A 16590-nucleotide genomic window follows, 5' to 3' on the forward strand; every position below is an offset into this window, starting at 1 on the left:
TCTCTCCCCGGCCCCCACTCGGTCACTCTCTCCCCGGCCCCCACTCGGTCACTCTCTCCCCGGCCCCCACTCGGTCACTCTCTCCCCGGCCCCCACTCGGTCACTCTCTCCCCGGCCCCCACTCGGTCACTCTCTCCCCGGCCCCCACTCGGTCACTCTCTCCCCGGCCCCCACTCGGTCACTCTCTCCCCGGCCCCCACTCGGTCACTCTCTCCCCGGCCCCCACTCGGTCACTCTCTCCCCGGCCCCCACTCGGTCACTCTCTCCCCGGCCCCCACTCGGTCACTCTCTCCCCGGCCCCCACTCGGTCACTCTCTCCCCGGCCCCCACTCGGTCACTCTCTCCCCGGCCCCCACTCGGTCACTCTCTCCCCGGCCCCCACTCGGTCACTCTCTCCCCGGCCCCCACTCGGTCACTCTCTCCCCGGCCCCCACTCGGTCACTCTCTCCCCGGCCCCCACTCGGTCACTCTCTCCCCGGCCCCCACTCGGTCACTCTCTCCCTGGCCCCCACTCGGTCACTCTCTCCGCGGCCCCCACTCGGTCACTCTCTCCCAGGCCCCCACTCGGTCACCCTCTCCCCGGCCCCCACTCGGTCACTCTCTCCCCGGCCCCCACTCGGTCACCCTCTCCCCGGCCCCCACTCGGTCACCCTCTCCCCGGCCCCCACTCGGTCACCCTCTCCCCGGCCCCCACTCGGTCACCCTCTCCCCGGCCCCCACTCGGTCACCCTCTCCCCGGCCCCCACTCGGTCACCCTCTCCCCGGCCCCCACTCGGTCACCCTCTCCCCGGCCCCCACTCGGTCACCCTCTCCCCGGCCCCCACTCGGTCACCCTCTCCCCGGCCCCCACTCGGTCACTCTCTCCCCGGCCCCCACTCGGTCACCCTCTCCCCGGCCCCCACTCGGTCACCCTCTCCCCGGCCCCCACTCGGTCACTCTCTCCCCGGCCCCCACTCGGTCACTCTCTCCCCGGCCCCCACTCGGTCACTCTCTCCCCGGCCCCCACTCGGTCACTCTCTCCCCGGCCCCCACTCGGTCACTCTCTCCCCGGCCCCCACTCGGTCACTCTCTCCCCGGCCCCCACTCGGTCACTCTCTCCCCGGCCCCCACTCGGTCACTCTCTCCCCGGCCCCCACTCGGTCACTCTCTCCCCGGCCCCCACTCGGTCACTCTCTCCCCGGCCCCCACTCGGTCACTCTCTCCCCGGCCCCCACTCGGTCACTCTCTCCCCGGCCCCCACTCGGTCACTCTCTCCCCGGCCCCCACTCGGTCACTCTCTCCCCGGCCCCCACTCGGTCACTCTCTCCCCGGCCCCCACTCGGTCACCCTCTCCCCGGCCCCCACTCGGTCACCCTCTCCCCGGCCCCCACTCGGTCACCCTCTCCCCGGCCCCCACTCGGTCACTCTCTCCCCGGCCCCCACTCGGTCACTCTCTCCCCGGCCCCCACTCGGTCACTCTCTCCCCGGCCCCCACTCGGTCACTCTCTCCCCGGCCCCCACTCGGTCACTCTCTCCCGGCCCCCACTCGGTCACTCTCTCCCCGGCCCCCACTCGGTCACTCTCTCCCCGGCCCCTACTCGGTCACTCTCTCCCCCACTCGGTCACTCTCTCCCCGGCCCCCACTCGGTCACTCTCTCCCCGGCCCCCACTCGGTCACTCTCTCCCCGGCCCCCACTCGGTCACCCTCTCCCCGGCCTCCACTCGGTCACCCTCTCCCCGGCCCCCACTCGGTCACCCTCTCCCCGGCCCCCACTCGGTCACCCTCTCCCCGGCCCCCACTCGGTCACCCCTCTCCCCGGCCCCCACTCGGTCACCCTCTCCCCGGCCCCCACTCGGTCACTCTCTCCCCGGCCCCCACTCGGTCACTCTCTCTGCGGCCCCCACTCGGTCACTCTCTCCCCCACTCGGTCACTCTCTCCCCGGCCCCCACTCGGTCACTCTCTCCCCGGCCCCCACTCGGTCACTCTCTCCCCGGCCCCCACTCGGTCACTCTCTCCCCGGCCCCCACTCGGTCACTGTCTCCCCGGCCCCCCTCTCTCCCCGGCCCCCACTCGGTCACCCTCTCCCCGGCCCCCACTCGGTCACCCTCTCCCCGGCCCCCACTCGGTCACTCTCTCCCCGGCCCCCACTCGGTCACCCTCTCCCCAGCTCCAACTCGGTCTCCCTCTCCCCGGCCCCCACTCGGTCACTCTCTCCCCGGCCCCCCTCTCTCCCCGGCCCCCACTCGGTCACCCTCTCCCCGGCCCCCACTCGGTCACTCTCTCCCCGGCCCCCCTCTCTCCCCGGCCCCCACTCGGTCACTCTCTCCCAGGCCCCCACTCGGTCACCCTCTCCCCGGCCCCCACTCGGTCACTCTCTCCCCGGCCCCCACTCGGTCACCCTCTCCCCGGCCCCCACTCGGTCACCCTCTCCCCGGCCCCCACTCGGTCACTCTCTCCCCGGCCCCCACTCGGTCACTCTCTCCCCGGCCCCCACTCGGTCACTCTCTCCCCGGCCCCCACTCGGTCACTCTCTCCCCGGCCCCCACTCGGTCACCCTCTCCCCGGCCCCCACTCGGTCACTCTCTCCCCGGCCCCCACTCGGTCACCCTCTCCCCGGCCCCCACTCGGTCACTCTCTCCCCGGCCCCCACTCGGTCACTCTCTCCCCGGCCCCCACTCGGTCACCCTCTCCCCGGCCCCCACTCGGTCACTCTCTCCCCGGCCCCCACTCGGTCACCCTCTCCCCGGCCCCCACTCGGTCACTCTCTCCCCGGCCCCCACTCGGTCACTCTCTCCCCGGCCCCCACTCGGTCACCCTCTCCCCGGCCCCCACTCGGTCACCCTCTCCCCGGCCCCCACTCGGTCACCCTCTCCCCGGCCCCCACTCGGTCACCCTCTCCCCGGCCCCCACTCGGTCACTCTCTCCCAGGCCCCCACTCGGTCACCCTCTCCCCGGCCCCCACTCGGTCACTCTCTCCCCGGCCCCCACTCGGTCACCCTCTCCCCGGCCCCCACTCGGTCACCCTCTCCCCGGCCCCCACTCGGTCACCCTCTCCCCGGCCCCCACTCGGTCACTCTCTCCCCGGCCCCCACTCGGTCACTCTCTCCCCGGCCCCCACTCGGTCACTCTCTCCCCGGCCCCCACTCGGTCACCCTCTCCCCGGCCCCCACTCTGTCACTCTCTCCCCGGCCCCCCTCTCCCCCGGCCCCCACTCGGTCACCCTCTCCCCGGCCCCCACTCGGTCACTCTCTCCCCGGCCCCCACTCGGTCACCCTCTCCCCGGCCCCCACTCGGTCACTCTCTCCCCGGCCCCCACTCGGTCACCCTCTCCCCGGCCCCCACTCGGTCACCCTCTCCCCGGCCCCCACTCGGTCACCCTCTCCCCGGCCCCCACTCGGTCACCCTCTCCCCGGCCCCCACTCGGTCACTCCCTCCCCGGCCCCCCTCTCTCCCCGGCCCCCACTCGGTCACTCTCTCCCCGGCCCCCCCTCTCTCCCCGGCCCCCACTCGGTCACCCTCTCCCCGGCCCCCACTCGGTCACCCTCTCCCCGGCCCCCACTCGGTCACCCTCTCCCCGGCCCCCACTCGGTCACTCTCTCCCCGGCCCCCACTCGGTCACTCTCTCCCCGGCCCCCACTCGGTCACCTCTCCCCGGCCCCCACTCGGTCACTCTCTCCCCGGCCCCCACTCGGTCACTCTCTCCCCGGCCCCCACTCGGTCACTCTCTCCCCGGCCCCCACTCGGTCACCCTCTCCCCGGCCCCCACTCGGTCACTCTCTCCCCGGCCCCCACTCGGTCACTCTCTCCCCGGCCCCCACTCGGTCACTCTCTCCCCGGCCCCCACTCGGTCAATCCCTCCCCGGCCCCCCTCTCTCCCCGGCCCCCACTCGGTCACTCTCTCCCCGGCCCCCCTCTCTCCCCGGCCCCCACTCGGTCACCCTCTCCCCGGCCCCCACTCGGTCACCCTCTCCCCGGCCCCCACTCGGTCACCCTCTCCCCGGCCCCCACTCGGTCACTCTCTCCCCGGCCCCCACTCGGTCACCCTCTCCCCGGCCCCCACTCGGTCACCCTCTCCCCGGCCCCCCTCTCTCCCCGGCCCCCACTCGGTCACCCTCTCCCCGGCCCCCACTCGGTCACTCTCTCCCCGGCCCCCCTCTCTCCCCGGCCCCCACTCGGTCACCCTCTCCCCGGCCCCCACTCGGTCACCCTCTCCCCGGCCCCCACTCGGTCACTCTCTCCCCGGCCCCCCTCTCTCCCCGGCCCCCACTGGGTCACCCTCTCCCCGGCCCCCACTCGGTCACTCTCTCCCCGGCCCCCACTCGGTCACTCTCTCCCCGGCCCCCACTCGGTCACTCTCTCCCCGGCCCCCACTCGGTCACTCTCTCCCCGGCCCCCACTCGGTCACCCTCTCCCCGGCCCCCACTCGGTCACTCTCTCCCCGGCCCCCACTCGGTCACTCTCTCCCCGGCCCCCACTCGGTCACCCTCTCCCCGGCCCCCACTCGGTCACTCTCTCCCCGGCCCCCACTCGGTCACCCTCTCCCCGGCCCCCACTCGGTCACCCTCTCCCCGGCCCCCACTCGGTCACTCTCTCCCCGGCCCCCACTGGGTCACCCTCTCCCCGGCCCCCACTCGGTCACTCTCTCCCCGGCCCCCACTCGGTCACCCTCTCCCCGGCCCCCACTCGGTCACCCTCTCCCCGGCCCCCACTCGGTCACTCTCTCCCCGGCCCCCACTCGGTCACTCTCTCCCGGCCCCCCTCTCTCCCCGGCCCCCACTCGGTCACTCTCTCCCCGGCCCCCACTCGGTCACCCTCTCCCCGGCCCCCACTCGGTCACCCTCTCCCCGGCCCCCACTCGGTCACCCTCTCCCCGGCCCCCACTCGGTCACTCTCTCCCCGGCCCCCACTCGGTCACCCTCTCCCCGGCCCCCACTCGGTCACTCTCTCCCCGGCCCCCACTCGGTCACCCTCTCCCCGGCCCCCACTCGGTCACTCTCTCCCCGGCCCCCACTCGGTCACTCTCTCCCCGGCCCCCACTCGGTCACTCTCTCCCCGGCCCCCACTCGGTCACCCTCTCCCCCGGCCTCCACTCGGTCACTCTCTCCCCGGCCCCCACTCGGTCACTCTCTCCCCGGCCCCCACTCGGTCACTCTCTCCCCGGCCCCCACTCGGTCACTCTCTCCCCGGCCCCCACTCGGTCACTCTCTCCCCGGCCCCCACTCGGTCACCCTCTCCCCGGCCCCCACTCGGTCACCCTCTCCCCGGCCCCCACTCGGTCACTCTCTCCCCGGCCCCCACTCGGTCACTCTCTCCCCGGCCCCCACTCGGTCACCCTCTCCCCGGCCCCCACTCGGTCACCCTCTCCCCGGCCCCCACTCGGTCACCCTCTCCCCGGCCCCCACTCGGTCACTCTCTCCCCGGCCCCCACTCGGTCACCCTCTCCCCGGCCCCCCACTCGGTCACTCTCTCCCCGGCCCCCACTCGGTCACTCTCTCCCCGGCCCCCACTGGGTCACCCTCTCCCCGGCCCCCACTCGGTCACTCTCTCCCCGGCCCCCACTCGGTCACTCTCTCCCCGGCCCCCACTCGGTCACTCTCTCCCCGGCCCCCACTCGGTCACTCTCTCCCCGGCCCCCACTCGGTCACTCTCCCCCCGGCCCCCACTCGGTCACTCTCTCCCCGGCCCCCACTCGGTCACTCTCTCCCCGGCCCCCACTCGGTCACTCTCTCCCCGGCCCCCACTCGGTCACTCTCTCCCCGGCCCCCACTCGGTCACTCTCTCCCCGGCCCCCACTCGGTCACTCTCTCCCCGGCCCCCACTCGGTCACTCTCTCCCCGGCCCCCACTCGGTCACCCTCTCCCCGGCCCCCACTCGGTCACCCTCTCCCCGGCCCCCACTCGGTCACTCTCTCCCCGGCCCCCACTCGGTCACTCTCTCCCCGGCCCCCACTCGGTCACTCTCTCCCCGGCCCCCACTCGGTCACTCTCTCCCCGGCCCCCACTCGGTCACTCTCTCCCCGGCCCCCACTCGGTCACTCTCTCCCTGGCCCCCACTCGGTCACTCTCTCCCCGGCCCCCACTCGGTCACCCTCTCCCCGGCCCCCACTCGGTCACCCTCTCCCCGGCCCCCACTCGGTCACCCTCTCCCCGGCCCCCACTCGGTCACTCTCTCCCCGGCCCCCACTCGGTCACCCTCTCCCCGGCCCCCACTCGGTCACTCTCTCCCCGGCCCCCACTCGGTCACTCTCTCCCCGGCCCCCACTGGGTCACCCTCTCCCCGGCCCCCACTCGGTCACTCTCTCCCCGGCCCCCACTCGGTCACTCTCTCCCCGGCCCCCACTCGGTCACTCTCTCCCCGGCCCCCACTCGGTCACTCTCTCCCCGGCCCCCACTCGGTCACTCTCCCCCCGGCCCCCACTCGGTCACTCTCTCCCCGGCCCCCACTCGGTCACTCTCTCCCCGGCCCCCACTCGGTCACTCTCTCCCCGGCCCCCACTCGGTCACTCTCTCCCCGGCCCCCACTCGGTCACTCTCTCCCCGGCCCCCCTCTCTCCACCCGATTCATCCCCTGCCTTCCTCTCTATTTTCCCTGGCCCCACTGTCTCTCTCACCAAACCCTCAGTATCTCGCCCTTGGCACCTTACCCACCCTTCCTCCATCTCTCGCTCCCCCCCGCCCCGGGTCTCTGTTTTTCTCACCCTCTCTCCGGGTTTCAGACCCTGAAACGGTGAGACACGTCACACCGGAAGTTGCTCTCCTTGTGCCGGAAATGACGATGTGCCTTTACGTCAGACGAAGGACGTTGACGCCGTGACGTCAGACGCGCCCCGATCCCCGCTTTGGCCTTCTTTCCCCTGCCGGCAAACAATTATATCCTGCTGCTTCCCTCCCCGTGCGGTCGCTCCCATATACCCCACTCTGGATCATGATTATTGTTGTTATTTTTGTTGAGGCGTGACGCCCCCGCGCGGTGATTGATTCCACTTCCGGTAAACCCATACCGTCATTATCTCCGCCGAATCCGCATTGCGCATGCGTGGCCCTGCCAGGACGCAGGTCACTTCCGGCTGTGTTTGGGCATGCGCGCTGAGGGGGCCGGTCAGCTGAGCCGCGGGGGTCAAAGTTGAGGTTCTGAACCAGGAAAGAGGACAAAGACAGAGAGAAATGGAGAAATGGATCTTCCTCCTGCTGTGGGGTAAATACCGTCAGAGACTGGGTCTGACAACCCAAACTCATATCGTTTAATACCTTTGATACATTTTCCTGCTGGGGGTAAATGTGCTATTGGGGAGGGTTTGTACTGACTGGGCAAAGGCCTGGGAGCAAAGGTGTGGAGAAGACAGAGTGAGGGACAGTCAGACAATTGGTGGGGTGGCACAGTGGTCAGAATGGCTGCCTCACCGCGGCAGGGACAAGCTACGAACCGGCTTCAATTCCGGCTTGGGTCACTGCGGCGTCTACACATCCTCCCTGTGTCTGCGTGGGTTTCCTCCGGTTTCCTCCCACAGTCCAAAGATGTGCAGGTTAGCTGGATTGGCCATGATAAATTGCCCGTTAGTGCCCGGGGTTTCAGGGATAGTCTTGGGGGGCGGGTGCAGGGCGCTCTTTTGGAGTGTCGGTGCAGACTCAATGGGCCGAACTCTCCTTCTGCAATGTAGAGATTCTATCATTCTAAATCGTGAATACAAAGAGTGTGGTCAAGGAGATCAGTCAGCTACAGGTGCAGAGTGTCTTGCGCAAGTACCAAAGAACAAAGGCAGTTACAGCACAGGAACAGGCCCTTCGCCCCCTCCAAGCAGTGAGCTCCAGACTCCCACCACCCTTTGGGTGAAGAAGCCTTTCCAGAACTGGCTCGAGGAAAGGCAGTACTGGGTGTTGAGTAGGCTGCAAAGTGTTCAAGAAAGATGGGGAGAAAGATAGGTTTGAGGTATTGGTTGCGCAGAGCACTGCAGTACTGGAGATCCCAAAGGGATCAAGGACGGAATCTTAAAGGTGCTGACTAAGTGGGAAAGTTGTATGGGGAACTAATTTACAAAGCAACTGCAGAGATGTGCAGAAATTATGGAGTTAAGCGTTCTAGAGTAACGATGGACTGGAGAGATCAGTCAAGAAAGGGGAAGGAAGGGCGAATAATCCAGAACTGCCTGGATGATGAGAGATTGAAGAAGATGTGTGCTCAATGCAGAGGCCGGGTGGATAATACAACCGAGAACCACGCTCCATTTTGACACTAATTTGCAAATCCTCTCTGACCACAGGAGAGGGGCTGGAGGACAGTTGAAGTGGCACCATTATTCAAGAAGGGGAGGGAGGGGGTGGCACAGTGCCGCAGTGGTTAGCACTGCTGCCTCATGGCGCCGAGGACCCGGGTTCGATCCCGACCCCGGTCCATGTGGAGTTTGCACATTCTCCCCGTGTGTGCATGGGTCTCACCCCCACAATTCAAAGATGTGCATGGTAGGTGAATTGGCCACGCTAAATTGCCCCTTACTTGGAAAAAAACAATTGGATACTCTAAATTTATTAGAATAAAAAGGGAAGTAGGCAAAAACCAGGTGTTTACAGGCCAGTGAGTCTCACATCAATAGTAGGGAAATTATTAGGGAAAATATTTGAGGGACAGAATTAATTTCCACTTGGAGAGGCAAAGATTAATCAAAGATAGTCAACATGGCTTTGTCAAGAGGAGATCATGTCCTTCAAATTTGATTACATTTTTCGAGGAGGTGACTTGGGTGTGTAGATGACGACGGAACAGTTGATGTAGTCTACATGGACGTCAGTAAGGCTTTTGACAAGGTTCCACATGGGAGATTGATCAGGAAGGTAAGAGCCCAGGGGATCCAGGGCAATTTGGCAAATTGGATCCAAAATTGGCTCAGTGACAGGAGGCAGAGGGTGACGGTCAAAGGTTGTTTTGTGACTGGAAGCCAGTGTCCAGTGGTGTTCCCCAGGGGTTGGTGCTGGGTCCCTTGCTGCTTGTGGAGTACATTAATGATATAAATTCTCAGACGAACGAGATTTAATGGTGTGGTAAATAGTGAGGAGGAAAGCCTTGGGTTACAGGATGATGGGACTTCCGGTGGCAGCATGATGGAGGGAGTCGCACGTTGGGTAGCTCCTGCTCGAGACTCATGTTTTTTGGCTTTTAGTGCCCGGTTTCAGGGGCAGTTTTTGAATAAGCTGGTGCAGGAAATCAGAAGTAATGTCTAAGACCCAGAAAAAAGCCACTGGAAAGAAGGGGACAAGCAAATGTCCGCCATCGAGTGAACAGGTCAACCTGGCTGCAGGAAAGATGGCAGAGGCCGGGTGGGGCTCTGCCCTTCACAGTGGAAACTCTGACCAAGGATGGCCGGAGAACTCAAGAGGCACATCGAGCTGCGAAAGGAGGTGATGGCAATGATGAAGGGGCTGGTGGAGGAGGCAATGACCATGGTCCGAAAGGAGGTGATGTTGAAGACATCGGCCGAGTTACAGGAGTAAGGAGAGACTTTGAAGGTGGTGGAGGATGCTCTGTCACAACAAAGTGACCGGTTCACCTCGTTGGGTGAGGAACTGCGGAGGGTGGTGGAGGTCAACAAAGGACTCGGAGCCAAGGTGGAGGACCTGGAGAAGAGGTCGAGGTGACAGGATTTAAGAATAATGGGCCTGCCTGATGGGTTGGAGGACTCGAGGCCGACTGAGTACCTCACGGAGATGCTGGTGGAGTTATTGGGGGCGGGGGAAGAACCCTCCCGGTATGGACTGGACAGGGCTCGTTGGTCACTCAGGCCAAAGACAAATGAGCCGCCAAGGGCGGTCAGGATTTGCTGTCACCAGTTTCATGTTAAGGAGAAGGTCCCGAGTTGGGCGAAGCAAAGGCGTGAGGTGCAGTGGAAGGAGCTGGTATTCCCATATACCGGGACGTGTGGTGGAGCTGGCGAGAAGGCGGCACTCTACAGTAGCGGCGTGATCTACAACTCGAGAGACAACTACTTTGAGGTGGTGGAGGCGGCGGAGGCATTTGTGAAGGCCGAAGGACTGGGACTGAAATGTGGGATGGGATTGTGAGTGGGGTTTGGACGTAGGGGAGGAGGGCTGTGCTCCGCCTTTATTTCTCATTCTGGATTGTTATTTGTTTTGTATTTGCGGGGGGAACAGTTAGGTTTTTGGGTTGGGTGACGGGAAAGGGTAGTCTTTCTTTGTTCTAGACTACAGTTGGGTACAATTATACCGGGCTTTGGGGTTATGGTGGTTTTCTAGGGTGTGGTTTTTGACGCCGGTTTTGTTTGTTTGTCCTTGTTTTCAGGGACTGGGTCATGGGGAAGGGGATTGGGAGGAGGGGGGCCTGGGCAGGGTTCTCCATACTAGCTAGTGAACGGGAGTGTGGTGGGGGAGGGGCTGCAGTCAGTGGGACCAGAGACCGGGGTGGAGAATGGACATGGGTTGTTCGCGGACCGGAGTTTTGCAATAAGATCGGGAAGGTGATCGAGGAATATGTCAGGTTTAATTGCGGGGGGTGGGGGGGTGCGGTTGTTTCATAGTTGGTGGTTTGGGAGACACTGAAGGCAGTAGTGAAGTGGGGAGGTGATTTCGTACAAGGCTAAGGTGGATGAGGAGGAACAGGAGGAGCACCAAAAATGGATGTGGAGATTCTGGAGGTGGACGGGAGGCACGTGGGAGACCCTGATCCGGCCCTCTTAGCCAAGAGGAAGGAGCTTCATGCGAAGTTGGACCAGCTGTCCACAGGGAAAGCGATGCACCAGTTGAGAAGGGTGAGGGGGGGGCTCCATGAGCACGAGGAGAAGGCAGGTATGCTGCCGGGGGAGGGGTCTATGAGCCCGAGGAGAAGGCAGGTATGCTGGCCGGGGGGGTGGGGTCTATGAGCACGAGAAGGCAGGTATGCTGGCCGGGGGGTGGGGGGGGGGCACGAGGAGAAGGCAGGTATGCTGGCCGGGGGTGGGGTGGGTCTATGAGCACGAGGAGAAGGCAGGTATGCTGGCCGGGGGGGTGGGGTCTATGAGCACGAGAAGGCAGGTATGCTGGCCGGGGGGGTGGGGTCTATGAGCACGGGGAGAAGGCAGGTACGCTGGCCGGGGGGGTGGGGTGGGTCTATGAGCACGAGGAGAAGGCAGGTATGCTGGCCGGGGGGGTGGGGTCTATGAGCACGGGGAGAAGGCAGGTACGCTGGCCGGGGGGGTGGGGTGGGTCTATGAGCACGAGGAGAAGGCAGGTATGCTGGCCGGGGGGGTGGGGTCTATGAGCACGGGGAGAAGGCAGGTACGCTGGCCGGGGGGGTGGGGTGGGTCTATGAGCACGAGGAGAAGGCAGGTATGCTGGCCGGGGGGGTGGGGTCTATGAGCACGGGGAGAAGGCAGGTACGCTGGCCCGGGGGGGGTGGGTCTATGAGCACAAGGAGAAGGCAGGTACGCTGGCCCGGGGGGGGCACGAGGAGAAGGCAGGTATGCTGGCCGGGGGGGGGTGGGGGGTGGGGTCTATGAGCACGAGAAGGCAGGTATGCTGGCCGGGGTGGGGTGGGTCTATGAGCACGAGGAGAAGGCAGGTACGCTGGCCGGGGGGGTGGGGTCTATGAGCACGAGGAGAAGGCAGGTATGCTGGCCCGGGGGGGTGGGGTCTATGAGCACGGGGAGAAGGCAGGTACGCTGGCCCGGGGGGGGCACGAGGAGAAGGCAGGTATGCTGGCCGGGGGGGGTGGGGTCTATGAGCACGAGAAGGCAGGTATGCTGGCCGGGGTGGGGTGGGTCTATGAGCACGAGGAGAAGGCAGGTACACTGGCCGGGGGGGGGGGGGGGGGGGTCACGAGGAAAAGGCTGGTATGATGGGTACGAGGAGAAGGCAGGTATGCTGGCCGAGGGGGTGGGGGGGCAGGTATGCTGGCCGGGGGGGTGGGGGGGTCTATGAGCACGAGGAGAAGGCAGGTATGCTGGTGGGGTGGGGGGTGGTTGGGTCTATGAGCACGATGAGAAGGCAAGTATGCTGGCCGGGGGTGGGCGGATGGGGCACGAGGAGAAGGCAGGTACGCTGGCTGGAGGGGGGGGTCTATGAACACGGGGAGAAGGCAAGTATGCTGGCCGTGGGGGGGAGGGGGCACGAGGAGAAGGCAGGTATGCTGGCTGGAGGGGGGGGTCTATGAACACGGGGAGAAGGCAAGTATGCTGGCCGTGGGGGGGAGGGGGCACGAGGAGAAGGCAGGTATGCTGGCTGGAGGGGGGGGTCTATGAGCACGGGGAGAAGGCAGGTATGCTGGCCGTGGGGGGGAGGGGGCACGAGGAGAAGGCAGGTATGCTGGCCCGAGGCGGGGGGGGGGTGGTGTCTATGAGCACGAGGAGAAGCCTGTGTGGCATATAAGGAAAGTAGGAAGGAACTTAAGCAAGGAGTCAGGAGGGCTAGAAGGGGTCATGAAAAGGCATTGGCAAATAGGGTTAAGGAAAATCCCAAGGCTTTTTACACTTACATAAAAAGTAAGAGGGTAGCCAGGGAAAGGGTTGGCCCACTGAAGGATAGGCAAGGGAATCTATGTGTGGAGCCAGAGGAAATGGGCGAGGTACTAAATGAATACTTTGCATCAGTATTCACCAAAGAGAAGGAATTGGTAGATGTTGAGTCTGGAGAAGGGGGTGTAGATAGCCTGGGTCACATTGTGATCCAAAAAGACGAGGTGTTGGGTGTCTTAAAAAATATTAAGGTAGATAAGTCCCCAGGGCCGGATGGGATCTACCCCAGAATACTGAAGGAGGCTGGAGAGGAAATTGCTGAGGCCTTGACAGAAATCTTTGGATCCTCGCTGTCTTCAGGGGATGTCCCGGAGGACTGGAGAATAGCCAATGTTGTTCCTCTGTTTAAGAAGGGTGGCAGGGATAATCCCGGGAACTACAGGCCGGTGAGCCTTACTTCAGTGGTAGGGAAATTACTGGAGAGAATTCTTCGAGACAGGATCTACTCCCATTTGGAAGCAAATGGACGTATTAGTGAGAGGCAGCACGGTTTTGTGAAGGGGAGGTCGTGTCTCACTAACTTGATAGAGTTTTTCGAGGAGGTCACTAAGATGATTGATGCAGGTAGGGCAGTAGATGTTGTCTATATGGACTTCAGTAAGGCCTTTGACAAGGTCCCTCATGGTAGACTAGTACAAAAGGTGAAGTCACACGGGATCAGGGGTGAACTGGCAAGGTGGATACAGAACTGGCTAGGCCATAGAAGGCAGAGGGTAGCAATGGAGGGATGCTTTTCTAATTGGAGGGCTGTGACCAGTGGTGTTCCACAGGGATCAGTGCTGGGACCTTTGCTCTTTGTAGTATATATAAATGATTTGGAGGAAAATGTAACTGGTCTGATTAGTAAGTTTGCAGACGACACAAAGGTTGGTGGAATTGCGGATAGCGATGAGGACTGTCTGAGGATACAGCAGGATTTAGATTGTCTGGAGACTTGGGCGGAGAGATGGCAGATGGAGTTTAACCTGGACAAATGTGAGGTAATGCATTTTGGAAGGGCTAATGCAGGTAGGGAATATACAGTGAATGGTAGAACCCTCAAGAGTATTGAAAGTCAAAGAGATCTAGGAGTACAGGTCCACAGATCACTGAAAGGGGCTACACAGGTGGAGAAGGTAGTCAAGAAGGCATACGGCATGCTTGCCTTCATTGGCCGGGGCATTGAGTATAAGAATTGGCAAGTCATGTTGCAGCTGTATAGAACCTTAGTTAGGCCACACTTGGAGTATAGTGTTCAATTCTGGTCGCCACACTACCAGAAGGATGTGGAGGCTTTAGAGAGGGTGCAGAAGAGATTTACCAGAATGTTGCCTGGTATGGAGGGCATAAGCTATGAGGAGCGATTGAATAAACTCGGTTTGTTCTCACTGGAACGAAGGAGGTTGAGGGGCGACCTGATAGAGGTATACAAAATTATGAGGGGCATAGACAGAGTGGATAGTCAGAGGCTTTTCCCCAGGGTAGAGGGGTCAATTACTAGGGGGCATAGGTTTAAGGTGAGAGGGGCAAAGTTTAGAGTAGATGTACGAGGCAAGTTTTTTACGCAGAGGGTAGTGGGTGCCTGGAACTCACTACCGGAGGAGGTAGTGGAGGCAGGGACGATAGGGACATTTAAGGGGCATCTTGACAAATATATGAATAGGATGGGAATAGAAGGATACGGACCCAGGAAGTGTAGAAGATTGTAGTTTAGTCGGGCAGTATGGTCGGCACGGGCTTGGAGGGCCGAAGGGCCTGTTCCTGTGCTGTACATTTCTTTGTTCTTTGTTCTTTGTTCTTTTGAGAAGGCAGGTATGCTGGCCCGGGGGAGGGGGTGAGCACGAGGAGAAGGCAGGTAGGCTGGCCGGCCGGCTCCGGAGGGAGGCAGTGGCGCGAGAGATAGTTCATGTGCAGGATAAGATGGGAAAGTTAGTGGTGACCCCGGAGCAGATCAATAAAGTATTTGAAGAGTTTTACAAGGAGCTATATAGGTCGGAGCCACCGAGGGGGAAGCGAGGGATCAGTGAGTTCATGGACGGTTTGGAGTAGCCGAGGTTGGGTGAAGCGCGTAGAGCAGGCTAGGAGTGGGTCAGTGGGGGAGCAGGAGGTGAAGGAGGCGATTGGGAGGACACAGGCAGGGGGGTGTGGGGGGGGGGGGGCAGGTGGTGAAGGAGACGATTGGGAGGACACAGGCAGGGAAGGGGGGGAGGAGCAGGAGGTGAAGGAGGCGATTGGGAGGACACAGGCAGGGAAGGGGCCGGTAGGGAGCAGGAGGTGATTGGGAGGACACAGGCAGGGAAGGGGGGGGGGGGGAGCAGGAGGTGATTGGGAGGACACAGGCAGGGAAGGGGGGGGAGCAGGATGTGAAGGAGGCGATTGGGAGGACACAGGCAGGGAAGGGGGGGGGGGAGCAGGAGGTGGAGGAGGCGATTGGGAGGACACAGGCAGGGAAGGGGGGGAGCAGGAGGTGAAGGAGACGATTGGGAGGACACAGGCAGGGAAGGGGCGGGGGGGGGGAGCAGGAGGTGGAGGAGGCGATTGGGAGGACACAGGCAGGGAAGGGGCTGGTGGGGAGCAGGAGGTGAAAGAGCCGATTGGGACGACACAGGCAGGGAAGGGGGAGGGGGGGAGCAGGAGTTGGAGGAGGCGATTGGGAGGACACAGGCAGGGAAGGGGCCGGAAGGGAGCAGGAGGTGAAGGAGGCGATTGGGAGGACACAGGCAGGGAAGGGGGGGGGGGGAGAGCAGGAGGTGAAGGAGGTGATTGGGAGGACACAGGCAGGGAAGGGGCCGGAAGGGAGCAGGAGGTGAAGGAGGCGATTGGGAGGACACAGGCAGGGAAGGGGGGGGGAGCAGGAGGTGAAGGAGGCGATTGGGAGGACACAGGCAGGGAAGGGGGGAGCAGGATGTGAAGGAGGCGATTGGGAGGACACAGGCAGGGAAGGGGGGGGGGGGAGCAGGAGGTGAAGGAGGCGATTGGGAGGACACCGGCAGGGAAGGGGGGAAGCAGGAGGTGAAGGAGGCGATTGGGAGGTCACAGGCAGGGAAGGGGGGGAGCAGGAGGTGAAGGAGGCGATTGGGAGGACACAGGCAGGGAAGGGGGGGTGGGGGGAGCAGGAGGTGAAGGAGACGATTGGGAGGACACGGGCAGGGAAGGGGCCGGAAGGGAGCAGGAGGTGAAGGAGGCGATTGGGAGGACACGGGCAGGGAAGGGGGGAAGCAGGAGGTGAAGGAGACGATTGGGAGGACACCGGCAGGGAAGGGGCCGAAAGGGAGCAGGAGGTGAAGGAGGCGATTGGGAGGACACAGGCAGGGAAGGGGGGAAGCAGGAGGTGAAGGAGACGATTGGGAGGACACAGGCAGGGAAGGGGGGAAGCAGGAGGTGAAGGAGACGATTGGGAGGACACAGGCAGGGAAGGGGGGAAGCAGGAGGTGAAGGAGACGATTGGGAGGACACAGGCAGGGAACGGGGGGGGGTGGGGAGCAGGAGGCGAAGGAGGCGATTGGGAGGACACAGGCAGGGAAGGGGCCGGAAGGGAGCAGGAGGTGAAGGAGACGATTGGGAGGACACGGGCAGGGAAGGGGGGGGGGATGGGGAGAAGGAGGCGATTGGGAGGACACAGGCAGGGAAGGGGGGGGGGGTGCAGGAGGTGAAGGAGGCGATTGGGAGGACACAGGCAGGGAAGGGGCCGGAAGGGAGCAGGAGGTGAAGGAGACGATTGGGAGGACACGGGCAGGGAAGTGGGGGGGGGAGCAGGAGCTGAAGGAGGCGATTGGGAGGACACAGGCAGGGAAGGGGGGGGGGGGGGCGGGGAGGCGATTGGGAGGACACAGGCAGGGAAGGGGCCGGAAGGGAGCAGGAGGCAATTGGGCGGACACAGGCAGGGAAGGGGCCGGTGGGGAGCAGGAGGTGAAGGAGGCGATTGGGAGGACACGGGCAGGGAAGGGGGGGGGGGCGGGGAGCAGGAGGCGATTGGGACGACACAGGCAGGGAAGGGGGGAAGCAGGAGGTGAAGGAGGCGATTGGGAGGACACCGGCAGGGAAGGGGCCGGTGGGGAGCAGGAGGTGAAGGAGGCGATTGGGAGGACACAGGCAGGGAAGGGGCCGGTGGGGAGCAGGAGGTGAAGGAGGCGATTG

General features: G+C 63.9%; 1 protein-coding gene across 1 annotated transcript in view; it reads right to left on the minus strand.

The window, feature by feature from the left end:
• LOC140411411 (coatomer subunit alpha-like) overlaps window positions 1-6987 on the minus strand; it is a 33632-nt gene extending 26645 nt beyond the window's left edge. The window contains exon 1 of the mRNA XM_072500520.1: window positions 6679-6987. The gene's annotated coding sequence lies outside the window, so the exon portion shown is untranslated. The remainder of the gene's footprint in view (window positions 1-6678) is intronic.
• Between the last annotated feature and the right edge of the window lie 9603 nt (window positions 6988-16590).

The sequence above is a fragment of the Scyliorhinus torazame genome, chromosome 4 (assembly GCF_047496885.1).
Source record: "Scyliorhinus torazame isolate Kashiwa2021f chromosome 4, sScyTor2.1, whole genome shotgun sequence".
In the NCBI taxonomy this organism is placed as follows: domain Eukaryota; kingdom Metazoa; phylum Chordata; class Chondrichthyes; order Carcharhiniformes; family Scyliorhinidae; genus Scyliorhinus; species Scyliorhinus torazame.